The 16257-nt window shown below is 36.4% G+C and overlaps 1 long non-coding RNA gene across 1 annotated transcript in view; it reads right to left on the bottom strand.

Annotated features, from left to right (window-relative positions):
• Positions 1–1650: 1650 nt before the first annotated feature.
• Positions 1651–16257, bottom strand: part of LOC112662413 (uncharacterized) — a 69978-nt gene continuing 55371 nt past the window's right edge. Inside the window, exon 3 of the long non-coding RNA XR_004814886.1 lies at positions 1651–1739. This is a non-coding gene — a long non-coding RNA (uncharacterized LOC112662413). The remainder of the gene's footprint in view (positions 1740–16257) is intronic.

The raw sequence follows: 16257 nt of genomic DNA on the forward strand, positions 1-16257 counted from the left end.
TGAGAGACACAGAGGGAGAGAGAGAGAGAGGCCGAGACACAGGCAGAGGGAGAAGCAGGCTCCATTCAGGGAGCCCCATGTGGGACTCAATCCCGGGTCTCCAGGATCACGCCTTGGGTCAAAGGCAGGCGCCAAACTGCTGAGCCACCCAGGGATCTCTAAGGAATGCTTTTTAAAAAGATAACCATAGCTTCCCTGTAGAAGATAGAATAAAAGAATGCAATATTAGAGGCAGGGAGACCAATATAGCTGGGAAATAGAAATGGCTCAGATTGTAGAAGTGGTAATAATTAGATTCAAGATATATTTTGAAGGTATATCCTCCTGGATCTTCTATTTATTAGATGTACACTATGAAGGAAGTAGATGAATTCAAGTTGACTTCTAGATTTTCAGACAAAACAACTGAGTGAAAAAGAGTGTCATTTACTGAGATTAGTGAAAGCTTGTAGGAAGAGTCATTTGGGGGCATAGGGAGGAAAGTAGCTCTGCTCTTGCCAATATAATTTTGATGTGCGTATAGTACTCCCAAAAGCAAGCACAAAATAGAGGGTATGCATTTATGACTATGCAGCTCAGGAGAGATTTTTTAGATTAAACCATTCAAACCACTGTAGCAGGGCACAAAAGTGAAAAAGAACTGTGTGCTTGAAATGGTCCTAACCATCAACCATTAATAAAAGAAAAGGAGTCCACAAGTCTAGAAATGTGGGCAAAGATTCACAACTGCAGACAGGCTCTTCCTGAAATCTGTAGCATAGAACTAACGATGAGGACACAAAGGTGGTCAACCACAGTGAAACCCACAAAAGTAGAATAAAAAATGTGTGAAGTGTGTATGTAAACACACGAAAAGCAAAGTTGAAAGCATTTTTCCAGTGACTGTGATAGAAGAGTCTCCAGTGAATTGCTCATGTAATAAAGTCAATGGCATTAGAAGAGGAATTGTCTCCGTGTTGGTCCAGGCCTTTCGTCAGTTTGAATAGTTAGTGCACAACATTTCATGTGCAGTTGTCATGTCGCAAAGGGACACCACGTGACTTGTGGGACATCTCTATCAAGAAACCAACGAATCACTCCACAGATGCTGTTCAGAGTGCTTGCTTGCTCTGATGGCTGCCCTACAGTGTCTACTTAAAGGCACCTCAGTGGATCCGCCACACAAACTGACTAGCTACTAAAAGAATACTTGTGAATGATGTGAAAAAAAATCCCAAAACTTCTGTTCAAACCAATTTGGTTGATCCTTTCATATTCTGAAGCACACAAAGAAGGTTTCCTGGGAGTAATTTCTGTTCAGTGTCCACATTTCATAACATTTATTGGATTTATGCAATTCTCTTGACTCCCCCCTGCCCCCAAAGCACTTTCATATGTGGGCTTACTTTAGACTCAGGACACTTCACGGAGATGGATAGGATAGCCATATTCATCTGCTTTTCTGAGCCAGAAGCTTCTTCAGAATGGGAAATACTTAAACTATAGCCAAAGAAACATCCATTAATGACCTGTGGAGGACCGGTTTCAGTTGGAACTACCTGCATCTGGTCATATCCTAACACCCTAAAAGTATGTTCTTTGGCAAAATTACTTCCAATATTAGGGATTTGGAATTGCAGCCAAACATTCTTACATATACAGATATACTGACCTGGCAGAGATGTTACAGGAAGGGGGTGAAATGTAAATCCATACGGCAGCTATACAATTTACGTATTTTGCAAGATGATGTATTCCTCCTTAGGAAATTGAGAAATAATAGTTACTTCAAATTATCCTCGAAGATCATACTTTATTAAAACTAACTGAACTATTAAATTTATAATATTTTTCTCCTATACAATAATTAAAAGCTGTGGCTGCTTCTCAAAAAAAAAAGGAGGGGGGAAGAGGGGGAAGAGAAGAAGAAAATAAATTTCAAAAAGATTTTGCCTTTGTTTAGATATTTTTGTGGTACCTTTCATTAATGGCCATAAATAAAAACAATTCCTGATTATTTTTCTTCAAAGTTTTAATTTTTCTCTTTATTTAATTATAATTAGTTGTGATCTTCATTTTCTTTCATATGAATAAGAGAAAGAAATTTTGAAAGAAATTTTTGAAATTTGGAAAGAAAGAAAACAGCACTACAGAGAAACATATACTGCATGTCTTCTTCTTTGAAATCAATATTTAAACAAATCAACCCATAGACATATAGCTTGAAAATTACAGATTTGTTTTTAAGCCTCTAAGACTGAGGTACCAGAAGCACAGTTAGCTATTGAAAAATCTTTACCTCAGAAAAAAAAATTTATTCCCTGTCCTCTTTTGCCACACAGTTTGCGTGTGTTTATGTGTGTTTTTTAATGTAGAGCCCAGTTGTGACATATTTGTTTTCTTTTGTATTCTCCCAACTGGCTGAAAATTAGTCAGATGAATAATCTGGCGTCAGTCTTCTGGTCCCTTTTCTGAAGCCTGGTATTAGCAGTCCAGCTCATTTAAATCTCTCCTTCACTCTAACTTCAAGCTCTCTCTGCAGAACTGTACCTGAGCACCATGTGCTACTTAGTTGCCTAAAAGAAAAACTCTTTTGCACAGAAAAATTACATTTATTAAGGAACACACCTAAATACTATCATTTCTGATAAAAGTGACAGTTGGAATCATTTGAGAACCATGCAGAATTTTTCTGGCAGCAGTTACCCTTAACAAATGTACTGCGATGCTGTGTGCTGGATGTAGATTCCCATGGAAAAGGGAGTAGCTCCAAAATCCTAATAGTACCATGTGGTCTGGCCATGAACTAAAGCTTTTCAAACCATATGGAAACTCATTACTTCAAAGCACTTCCACAGTCACCTTATTTTATTATTATTTTCACATTAGCGCTATAGCATAAGGGTAAAGTGGAAAAATATTCCCAGCTTATAGATGGGGAGACGAACATGCAGCAATCATTGTTAATTTCCTTATTTCTCCTAATGTCACCAATATTCTCTTGGAAGTTTACCTGTTCATTACTTTTTAATAGAATCGATTGAGCTATTACTAGGATTTATTCTTTCCCCTCCATTTCTGGCATTAACATTCTAGACCACAATTTCTTCCCACATGCCTAGATTACTTCCATAACTTTCTAGATTTCTCCCTACCTATGTTCTCTTCTCCTTTTAGGTTGTGTTCAGAATTGATATAGTTATAAAAGTTTGGCTCAGTAAAAAAAACACAAGAATGTTCCAAAGAAAGGGAACATCAGCCTGGAGTGTTCCTGAGGAACTACAAAATGTTTAGCTTCCCTGGAGATTGTCATAGAAATGTAAAGGGTTGTGTAAGATGAGACCATAAGATAAAGTGAGGAGCAGGTTATATATCGGCTTTTACATTCCATTTCAAGGAATGCTTATGCTGAAAGCAAGGACATTTTAAGAGCTTTAGGTCTGAAAATTGCATAATCAAATGTGGATGCTTACAAAATCAACCACACTCATGCTGTAAAATGAAGAAAATAAATTAGTCCATTGGGAGACTGTACAGTTTGGGATGGGAGGTAATTAATTTGGAAGCCTGTCAGTAATCAGGCCAAGTGATTATGGTATTCTGTACTAAAGTGCTGGCAATGGGGTGAGTAAAGGTAAGTTGCTTTAAAAATATAGAGGAAATAGACTTAAAACACATGAGAAGTAACCTATTAAAAAATCAAAAATAATTCATAAACTCTAACTTAAGCACTGTTTTTTTTTAATATTTTTATTTATTTATGATAGTCACAGAGAGAGAGAGAGAGAGAGAGAGAGGCAGAGACACAGGCAGAGGGAGAAGCAGGCTCCATGCCAGGAGCCTGATGTGGGATTCGATCCCGGGTCTCCAGGATCGTGCCCCGGGCCAAAGGCAGGCGCCAAACCGCTGCACCACCCAGGGATCCCAAGCACTGGTTTTTAATGGTGATTTTTCCTCAATAGCGAACAACAAGAGTTAGGTTCTAACTTGGAAATGATGAGCCTGGAATGATTGGGTACATCCAGATGGGGATGTCTCCAGGACAGTTTAATGTACATGACTGAGGGTCAAGAAAGATATACACTTAGGTGTCATCTGTATAAATGGAGCAGCTGTTGAATGATTACACATATGGTTGTGTGTTATATGCAGGATGTTAAAAAGGGTGCTGTTTATTTTATCTATCTTCTTTACTTGGGGCACCAATTTGGGGTCAAATATATAAAACGATTCTTTATCCAAAGTGGGTAAGTTTAATTTTACTAAAGCGATGAAAAAGGTGGTATAAAGCCTAAAAATTAAATATACATAGGTACTTATGATGAACAAGACACTGTTCGAAATCACTTGCTTTTTGTGCCATGTAATCCACTTAGAAACTCAACAGTAGTCCCCACTTTACCTCAAAGACATAAAATAAAGGACCATCATTTACCTAGAAGTCCAAGAATGGAGCCAAATCATGTATACAATTTCTTGAAACAGCATGATTAATTCACATTTATTAATGATTACTCTATGTCTAGCATGACACTAGATGCTGTGTACTGAAGTCTCTTTTTTAGTTTATATTAGGTTACACTACATAACCCCAAATAATGAATGGCACAGTGAAATGTAAACATAAATACATATATGCACAGGTGCCCAAAGGAATCTACAACTCATTGGCAGCTAAGCTCAGTGTATTTCAGTCCCTCTTTTCTGAGAAGCACATAGAAGGGAAAGCCAGCCACCTGCTCCCAGTGCCCCTGAACCCTGATCCAGAAACAGCCTGACCTGGTGGGATATGAAAAGTTTATTCTCTAATAGTGAACAAGGTTTCAAAAGAGCTTCGGTGAACTCCTGTGATTTCCTATCCACATTTCATTCTTAAGGTAATTCTATTTGAATGGCCTTTTCAAAATTTAAGTTCTATATTCTCATGCTATTTCTTCATCTGGTTTGTTCAGTTGGACACTCAAAGGTCTTGTTCTGATTCCCCTTACCTAGTTACATTTGATAAATTGGCATTTCGCCCTCACTTCAGCTAGGCTGAATTACACTTTGCATTGCTGATCTTTCTGGGGTTGGGGGTTCATGCATTTCTTTAGTCTCCAGGCTGCTCCTTTGCTTCTCTACTCTGAGATCCATTCCCCACTCTCCCTGCTTTGCTCTGTCATGGAAGTCCGATTGCCGCACACTGCAATTCTGGATGGTGCTAATTAGCAAATGGGAAGTGTTAGCAGTACGAGGAGGAAGGGACAATCTAGGGTATTTTTTCCCTTCACTTGGATTTGGGCGCCAGCCTCTGGGGTGGCCGTGTCTCCCCCAGGATTCTAGATTTTACTGGATGTGCTGCTGACTCCTGACCCCTGTTCTTTCTATCTCCTTTAACTCTCCTGCCCAGGGGTGTTACTAGCCCTCTGCTTTGTTAATCTCTGGTTTGTTTCATTTGTCGTCTGATTGGCTTTTCAGCCACCAAAACTTTTATGCCTATTTTGCTGTATGCAATGTCCTCCATTGAACTACTTGGTATGAACCATGTTTTCTTGATCAATCCCAGATTAGTATACTTTTTCATCTACTTCTAGCTGAGGATCTTCCAGCTGAATTTGAACTGAATAAAGACAAGATAATGATAGTCCAAAAATAAGTATTTTCCCTATGATCCAGCCTTGACTTCTTTTCCATGACACTCTCTTTGGTTTTCGTTATTCTTTATATTCCTCTCTTCTTGACTCTTTTCTTAGGTTTTCCTCACTTATTAGGATTGCTTTTGCTCATTTATTACTCATTTGTTTGTTCATTTGTTGCCATATCCCATGCTCTTCCATTATTGGGGTTATGACTTTTTTATACCATTTCTAGCACACATTTGCCAAGATTTTTCAGGCTGTCTTACAAAAAAGGTTAAAATGCAGACTTTGTATATTCATTTTTCCATAGTAGATGTCAATTTTATTTTGAGTTCAAATATATTTAATGTGGAAAATACAACTCTTAACTTCCATAGCATTCCCTACAAAATTGTTAGCTACAGCTGTCAGCAAATGCTCAAGAATTCAAGAGTGGCTTTTAGATCTCTGCTAAAAGGGTGGCCTTTATTAACCTCCTTGGCTTTTGGCTTTTGTAAAGAAAAGATGTACTTCCAATGAATCTTGATTCGTCACACTTGCACAGAGTCATACACACGCACACTACAAAAATACAGCAAAACAATTTTTTCTACTTTTCCTTTTGCATTATTAAATCATTGTCTCTGCCTGGTGTTTATTTAACCACTTTTGGCATATCTACATATTAGTTATAGAAACATGTAACACATCCTGCCTTTTAAGGGATGTTTATCTTTTCTTCTTTCTTTCCCGATAAATAATGAACTTTTTGAATACCTTAATCCCACTTGAGTGTCTGACAATCCTTGCATAAAATTTGCATACAGTAAATGTGCAATAATTGTTGGTTAAATAGAAATAAATATAAAAACACTTAAATGTAAAATGTTTAAAATCAGAAGTAACTCCTTCTCATTTTGGAATACTGTTACCTATTCTTTTTTTTAATCCATCTTCAGTAGATAATGCTATTAGGGTTCTGAAAGTAACAAATACTTTCATAATATTTTGCTTGAAAAATGCATGACCCAGATTCCATAAGATTATGATGGAAATATCTTCCAGTGCAAAACTTGACGCATGGCAGGAGATCAACAAGTGAATGCTGGTTGAAAAAATGAATTGCCAGTCCCTGAGACTGTCTCATTTGTTTTCATAACTTCTACTTTATTCATATTTTTATCCCTTTGAACTCTTAGCACCAAGTATTTTCTCAGTATGCTTTTACAAATTGAATGAATGAGATAACTTTCACACGTTGATTCTCACCTACTTTGATTGCTTTGGAGTCTAAACCAAGTTTCACTGGTGGAAGAATGGAAAATATTATACCATTACCTAGGAAGTGTTATGTCGATCCTATCTTTGAGTCATGAATTTTACAGCTGGACTTTTATCATGTCATTAGTAGATGGCTCATGATCTAATTCCTCCTTGGAGCACAGGTAGAGGCCCAGTACACTCCACAGTTATATACCTCCTATATATAGTTTATTGTGAGTATTTGAAGGCAGAAATGTCATCCTGTTCATCTTTGTGCTTTAAAGGTTCAAGTCCCATCACATTGCACCACTGCTACTCTGGCCCTCTGAACATTTATAAGAGTCATAGGTATATAGTTGATATATAATAAATGTTTACTAAATGAATAATTTAATAAAATAATTGACTCATGCAATTGCCCTGAAAAGCAGGGGAATGAAGCAGCCAGCAGTACTTCCAGGAAGCAACTGAGAAACACCCTTTGGCACCCACCATTCAATCAACTTAACATCAGCCTTGAAGCTTAAGAAATAAAATTAAGGGCCAAGTAAGCATAGCTCAAGCCAACTACTTTTGCATTCCCCAGGCCACTGATTGCCTCACTAAATCTCTCACTTTGCTGAATATGTGAAATCAATTATTATTATAGGATACAAAAGACAGAAACTTTTTGGAAAATTGTTTTGATTATTAATAAAAGATGACAATGTCAAGGCATGAGTTACCACCATAAAACTCCACGTTAGCATTATTTGAATTCAGTAGAACAAAGACAAGTAGATTTGTCAAATTACAGCCCTGATTGTGTCTCCTATGCATCTCCATTACCCAAACCAGTGTAATGTTCTCAATAGTTGCTTTCTTCCAATAAGGGAGCACTGTAAGGTCTTATAAAAATACCTAACTTTCAGGTTCCCACAGAAACTGAGGGAATCACCCCAGATCTAACCTCCCACTCACCTTTGTCAACTTCACTGCCATTTTATTTCTTTGATTTCTGCCCAGTTTCTTGGCCTCTAACTTCGGTCCTTCAGACCAGAAACCTTTGAAGCACTGTGCAGACTATCTGTTCTTGACTCTGTGCCAACCTTGGATATTGCCTTAAAGATTTGCCTGACTTGATTTCCAGCTTGAGAATTAGCATAGCTCTACTTTTATCGTGGTGCCCATCTCTGGTCCTTTAGAAGCTCAAACTTCAACCAACAAAGGCCCAGGACCCTTTTGCTTCCCCAAGAGGAATGAATGTTCAAACAGAATCATCTCCTTCTGTAAACAGTGATCTGTGTCCTTTTCCTCACCCTCTTTCCCCATTTAAAACCTCTTTGTTTGCATACTTCATTTGTCCAGTTCTTACTGACAGTTCCAGACTATCTCAGCCATCAACTCAGGAAGCTATACTAACCAATTTGTAACTGAACATCTCAAGCATACCTTGATATGCCTCTCATTTTCCCCTTATCTCCTCCTGCCTCATATTTGAATAATCTTTTAAGGTATAAATATGTTATATTAACTCTGTTAATGACTGTGATTATTTTTGAGAGCTCTAGGGGAGCTATATTATATAATTCTTGGTATCTCTCACTGTACTTGCAGAGTGCTTTGCACACAAGTAAACCACAGAATGGTATACAAATGAATATTTAAATGTTTAGCTGTTTTTGACCAATTATTCTTAATATTGGCTTCTTATGACTTATTACCTTGTGAAATATTTTGTTAGTTGCATATCTAGAAAGGTTGATAAATTCAGATCAGCTCCACCATTCTTGTGTAATTATTATTATTTTCTAAATGTTCAATAATTTAAATAGTACTTATGTACAATTAATTCTTGATTTGATCTATGGCATAGGTCTGTGCCCAGGTGCTTGGGAAATTGACTTTGACATGGAGGTTTGGATGCAGGCGGCTAATAGGGAAATAAACTAGGCAATAGCACCAGTGCTAGTGTGAAAAACAAAGGATTCGACAGAAAAAGTTGAACTCCAATGCAAGTGAAAATGAGGCCTTGGGGCACCTGGGTGGCTCAGGTTGTGATTCTGGGGTCCTGGGATCGAGTCCTACAACAGACTCCCTGCAGGGAGCCTGCCTCTCCCTCTGCTTATGTCTCTGCTTCTCCTTCTGTGTCTCTCATGAATAAATAAATAAAATCTTAAAATAAATAAAATAAAAAATGGGGGGGGGAGGGAATGGAGCAGCCATAAGGACTAGTTATATGAGTGTTGGTTTTCTCAAAAGCATACTTGGAGAAAATGTTAACTTTTTAATGATAGATTTAATATATTAATATATGCCAAGTACTTAGTGTAATGCTTATCATGTGGTCACTGCTCGCTGAATTGAAGTTGCCTGAATCTAGCTTGGAGGCAGGTGTGAGTAAGTCATAAATTAACTATGAAATGACCTTTATGGCTTTAGCAACTCTATAAGATCCCATAGTGACCACATTCATTATTAAGTAATCTGGTCTTAATCTTGATAACTGATTTTGAATTTATGACTCCTCTTTTACTCCCTCATCTACATCTCTTCAACTGCATTGTTAATCTTTTCAGTCCTGTGCGTGTCATATCAACTTCCTCCCGTTACCTTGTCTCATGATGTTCTACTCTATTTTCTTCCAGAAAGTGAACTGTCCCTCCTCTCTATAAAATCACATCTTAAATGTCCTCTCTCCCACTTACATAAGGCTTCCTTATGCAAGGATTACTTTGTTTTTTAGACTTCTTTACCTCCTCCGAAGTCTTGCACTTATTAATATGTATTACTCTTTTATAAATCAGGATTTTGGAGATTAATTTAAATACAGTAAAATTCACCTTTTGAGTTTGCCAAATGGCAAACTGTCATTCAACCAAACTACCATTAAGTTGTAGAACATTTCAACTACCATGAAAAGTTTCCTCATAACTATTTGTGGTCAGTCCCATCCTCCTCCACCCCCCATACCTGGTGACCACTAGCGGAGTTTCTGTCTTCACAGTTTTGCCTTTCCCAGAATTTCATTTAAACAGAGTCATACAATATGTGTTTTCTGGCATAATGCTTTTGAGGTCCATTCATTGTTTCATGTATCAATAGGTCATTCCTTCTAATGGCTAAGTAGTATTCCATTACATGGATATACCACAATTTGTTTATATATTTACTACGTTGATGGGCCTCTGGCTTGATTTCAATATTTAACTATTATGAATAAGTTTATGTAAATATTAATATACAGATCTTTGTGTGGAAAATGTTTCAATTTTTTCCCATTAATAATGCTGAGGGAAACTGCTGGATTATGAGGTATAATTGTTTAACATTACTTGAAAATTCCAACTTCTTTTTGTACATATTTGTACTGTTTTGAGTTATAAAAAACTGTGTTTCTGTTTAATCACAAACTAATTAAACTGGGTAAATATTTTTTTAACTTTAGATACCTACTTGCTATATAGTAACACGTCGGTGTGGTCTTAATTCGGATTTTACTAATGACTAATGATGTTGAGCATTGCTTCCAGCCAGCTATGTATCTCCTTTGGTGGAGTGTCTGTGTAAATCTTTTGCCCATTGAAAAAACTGGGTTATTTTTTCTTCTTCTTGATTCCTATGAGTATTCATATGTTCTAAATATGCCTCTATCAAACAGGTATTTTGACCATATTTTCTCTTCATCTGTAGCTTGTCTTTACATTCTCTAACAGTCCCTTTGTGAAGCAGATTTTATTTATTTATTTATTTATTTATTATTTTTTTAAATTTTCATGAGAGACACACAGAGGGAGAGGCAGAGACAGGCAGAGGGAGAGAAGCAGGCTTCATGCCAGGAGCCTGATGTGGGCCTCAATCCCGGGTCTCTGGGATCATGCCCTGGGCCGAAGGCAGGCGCTAAACTGCTGAGCTACCCAGGGATCCCCCTGTGAAGCAGATTTTAATGTTGATTAAGTCCAGTTATTTTTTTCTAGGTTTCCTTTGTGTCCTATTTAAAATATCTTTGTCTAATCAAAAGTCACAAAGTTGACAAAGTCCTCCTGTTTTTTCTCCTGGAAGTTGTACAGTTTTAATTTTTATATTTTTAAGTCTGTGATACATTTAATTTCTTCTATAAGGTGTAAGGTAAGGGCTGAGGCTCATATTTTGCATGTAGATGTGCCATTGTTTCAGCACTCTTTGCTGAAAAGACTACTTTTCCCTTCAAATTACCTGGGAAGTTTTTTGTAAATCAACAGAATATATACGTATGGATGTATACCTTTCATTATGGATTAGTGAAAAGATCATGATTTTGGGGTTATACTAACATTTAAATCCTGTCTCTATCATTTTCTATGTTTTCTAAGGCCATTTATTATGAATCAGTTCCTTAATCTGAAAAAATAATTAAAATATAAAATTTTTGAGGTTTAATAACTGTAAAATAAGCAAGACATATTAAATTTTTAGTGTCCAGGCAGTACTCAAAAGTGGTATTTGTGTTTACTTGTTTTTAACAATTTTCAAATCTTCCCTTTCTAGTTAGATGAGTAGTCTCTTAAGTCAGGGACTGTTTTGTTTTGTTTTGTTTTTTTCTAATTCTACAATTACAGCCACAATCTTCAGGGTAGATATTGTGTCCTATGGAGGATAAGATACTGAGGGTGGTTTGAATTCTCAAAGAAGATGATGAAGACCATGACCACTGGCTGTGTAAGCAAATTATTAAATTAATCAAAGTTCAGAGGAGATCAAGAATGTTGGGCTATCTCTATGCTCCTTAATCATGTACATACTGCTTTGTTTTATCCTCTCTCTGTTCAATAGGACATGAAATTCAACATAAATCCTACTGATTTAGACCAAAGATCAATAGCATTTTATTCACTATAAATTGCTTCATTATTTTGCAGGGTCTCCATTCTCATAACCTAAAATTAACCGTTTCTTTAAAATTGCCCAAATTCCAAAGTATAAGCCAAACAAAATTGTTGATTGCTTTGGGAAGGGTTTTATGAAGTTAAGAGGAGCAGAAATACATTGCTTTCAAGGAATTTGTTATTTAAAATGAATGCAAAAATGTTTGCAGAATAGATTGTTGAACTGGGAGTCAAATTAGTTTGGTTCAAATTCCACTCTGCCTTTGAATAAAAAGCAAGTTGTTGAACTGCCTTAACTGCCAACTTTATTATCCATAAATAGGAGCTAATTCACCTCAAAAGGCCTTTGCATGCACGAATGAGATAATAAATGTGAAAGCACTTTGTAATCACTAACATCCTATACAAATAAAAGTCATTGTTATTACGATGATTCAAAGCCAACTCTAGAAAGAATATGTTATTTGTTGATCAATGAAAATGACCCCTGGAGACCTCCTTCCCCTAGTCAAGGAACACTCTACTAAGATGTAATACTACCTGTCATTTCACCATGTGCACTGCATTGCTTTATGTTAAGTAAGCCCTCTCAGATTTCCTTTTAAAATGGCAATACCTCCTAAAGAGTAATAATTAAAGTCACAGCTCAGAGTGCATAGGTCTCAAGGACTTTCTGTTAAATACCTGGCACCTGAGCAACTTTTACATGTGTCTTTTCAGCAGCTCTGACTAGGGCAGCAAAACATAAAAACATGAGTCCTAGAAGACTTGAAAAGAGTAAATGGGGAAAAAAAACCAACCTAGAAACTAGAGAATATGTTAGAGAGAGGTAGAAAAGAACAAGAGTCTCTTTCCAATTGTCCAGGGTAAGCCTTGTAAATAGCAGACATTAAAGATATATTGCACTGATAATTATAACCAGTATGTATTTTTTAAATTACTGAGGTATAATTGACATAAATAATTGCTTGTATTTAAGTGGACAATGTGATGAATTGGGGCCTATGTAGATGCCCATGAAACCATTACCACAGTCAAGAAAATGAACAAAACCCTCAACCCTCTGCCTACTGCAAATGTCATCCCTCTGGTTCCTCCCATTTTCCCTTCCATGGCCTACGTCCATCATTCCGTAGTACTTTGAATTTCTTAGCATTTTATGAAAATAGAATCATATGATATATATTCTTTAAAAAATCTGGTTCCTTTTTAAAAAGATTTTATTTATTTGAGAGAGAGAAAGAGAGTGCACAAGTGGAGAGAGGAGCCAAGGGAGAGGGAGAAGCAGACTCCCCACTGAGCAGGAAGCTTGATGGGAGGGCTCAATCCCAGGACCTGGAGACCATGACCTGAGCTGAAGGCAGACATTTAACCAACTGAGCTACCCAGGCACCCAAATCTGGTTCCTTTCACTCTGCACAGTTATTTTGAGGTTGATCCAGGTTATACTATGTATGAAGTTAATTCCTTTTTATTGCTGAATAGTATTCCATTGTATGACTATCAGTTTGTTCTTCTACATGTTGATGGATGTTTGGATGATGCCATTGTTTAACTTTTATGAATAAAGCTTCTATGAACACAAGCATACAACTCTTTCTATAGACACTTGCTTTCATTTATCAGGTAACTATCCAGGAGCAAGATAGCTGAATTATATGTCAAGTATATTTTTAATTTTGTAAGAACTGTTTTCCAAAGTGGTTACACCATTTTGCTTGACCACCAGCAGTTCATTGGAGTTCCAATTCCTCCATATTTCTCCAATACTTGGTATGGCCAGTGTTTTTTTGTCTTAACCATTCTAATAGGCATGTAGGGATATCACTATGGTTTGATTTACATTTCATTAATGACTAATAATATTTAGCATTATTTGATGTGCTTATTTGCCAACTATGTAAATCTTCTGTGGTGAAATGACTTTAAATTTTTACCTTTTTGTTGGTTTGTTTTATCTTCACATCATTGGACTTTGAAAATTCCTTATTTTGAGTACAAGTCTATTATCAGTTAAATGCTTTTCAAATATTTTCCCCAGTCTGTGACGTATCTTTTCCTTCTCTTTGTAGACTGTTGAATCTATTTCTGGACTCTATTCTGTTCATTGACCTATTTCTCTATCTTTACACAAATACCACATTTTTATTACTATAGCCTTAAAATAAGTCTAGAAATCGGTAGTATCAGTCCTCCAACATATTCCTTTCTTTCAAAGTGAGTATGGCTATCCTAGATTATCTTTCCCTAAGTGTTTTAAATCTGTTTGTTAATTCAACAACAGGAGGAGGAGGAAGAGAATTCTGGTGGAGTTTTGGTTGTCGTTTCTTTGAATATTTAGATCAATTTGGGGGAGAAGTGACATAATGTTGAATCTTCCAATCTAACTTATTTCTGAGCAATAAGTAAGGCAGTATGCTATCGTTTAGTTTTCTTGTTTCTTGTGCTTGAGGTTCATTGAGTTTCTTATATCTGTGAGTTAATAATTTCCATCAAATTTGGAAAATTTGCAGGCATTATTCCTTCAAATACATTTTCTCCTCTCTCCTTCAAGGGATCCAGTTTTATGTATATTAAACCATTTGAAATTGTCCCACTACTTGCTGATGATTTATTCATTTTTTAATAATTATTTTTTCTGTCTGTTATTTATTATGGATAGTTTCCATTGTGTCCTCAAGTTCACTCGTCTACTGCTGCAATGTCTAGTCCATCCTTATTCCCAGCTAGTGTAGTTTTTATCACATAAATTTTAATTTTCACCAGCAGAATTTCAATTTTTTTCATCTTCCACACATCTACTTACTGTTTGAACATATGGAATAGGATTGTACTAACATTTTAATGTCCTTATCTGTTAATTCTAACATATGTGTCTGTACTGGGTCATTTCATTTGATTGCTTTTATTCTCATTTTTTGGTATACTTTCCTACTTTTTTGCAGGTTTCTTTTTATTTTTAAATGTATGTCAGATATTATGAATTTTATCTTGTTTGGTGTTGAATTTTTCTTTTCACTCCTTGTTGTATTTTGTAGTTTTCAGCTTTGTTCTGAGATGCAGTTAAATTACTTGGAAATAATACCACAGATTTCAAATCTTGCTTTTAAGATTTGTTGGGGCAAAAGATTTTTAAAAGCAGTGTTCAGAACAGGGCTAATTATTCCTCATTATTGAGGCATGATCCTTCTGTCAACCTTTTTTGATATCCTGTGAATCATGATGTTTTTCTAGTCTAGTTGATGGAAGCACTCTTCTTGGCTTTTTCTGACCTTTGGTTACCTTTACCTCTAATTCTTTCACGTGGATCTCTCCCTCTGTTCAGGTTGTTTCCTTGTGCATGTTCAGAATAGTATTCACCTGAAATGTGGCTTTATTTAGGAAAGGACGTCCTCTTAAGTTCTTCTGAGTTCTCTTCCCACACACCTCCCTCCTGTCTGAAACCCTGCCATAGGAACTCCAGGTTGCCTCAGTCTTCCCAGACTCATCCCAAGGAGTCCAATATGTTCTGCCTGGGTTTGCCTACTGCAACTTGGAAATTCTCTCAAGGCTATGCTGTGGTAATCTTAGGGTTCACTCCACTTTTTTTTCTCTCTGAGATCACTCTTCAGTGATTCAGATGTCTCATGAACATTTTATAAATATTTTGTTGTTTTCTGGAGGGGTTAATCTGTTTCCTGTTGCTTCCTTTTATCTGGAAGCAGAAAGTCTATTGACTATGTTAGGTAATTAATTACAACAAACCCCAATGTCTTTTCTAAAAATTAAGAATTATTTCTTTTGTACACAATCCAGCGTAGTTCTTGTCTGCCAAGTAGATGGTACTTCTTGATGTGGTAATTTATGGATCCAGGATCTTTCCAGAGAATGGTTCTAGCATGACCTAAGTCCCAGGAGTATTTTGTATTCATTGGTAGGCAGGAAAAGTGAGCACAAAGAGGATATATATTTCTTAACTATCTGGACCTGAAAGTGATATCATTTTTGCTCACTTCTCATTGATGAAGACCCACAACTGCAGGTAATGGGGACAAGGAAATGTAGTCCCTGCATAAATAGCCACTTCCCATGGACAACTTTATGCCATGGAAGGATTTGGAGTAGTAGTAGATGATAGTATACCTATACTATGTAGTTCTTGTATTTTTTTAAAACACACATTTTATAAAACCTTTGACATACATTATTTTATCCTGCCAGTGTTGAGGTGTATGTCATTCATGTCTTTATCATCCTCAATGTCTAGCTGTAGGAAATGAGGCTCTCAGACTGAGAGACTTCCTTAAACTCACTTAACTGATAAGTGGCTTTATCTGTGACAAAAGCAATGCCTTCTGATCCCAATTTAGGTACTGTCCCCTCATGTCATGCCATTCTCAATGGATCCTGGGGAATTCAACTAGATTTCATTGTATATACTGAAAGCAACCCCTTCTATCCCTAAAAATATTTGAGATTGGTTTTCATAAAAGCTGTAAGAAAATTAAAACCATACTATTATTGTGTGATTTGTTTTAATTTGTTCTTGACTGTATTGGAAAGAAAAGTATTTGAACAAAGTGTATATATTGATT

Source organism: Canis lupus, chromosome 13 (genome assembly GCF_003254725.2).
Source record: "Canis lupus dingo isolate Sandy chromosome 13, ASM325472v2, whole genome shotgun sequence".
NCBI lineage: Eukaryota > Metazoa > Chordata > Mammalia > Carnivora > Canidae > Canis > Canis lupus.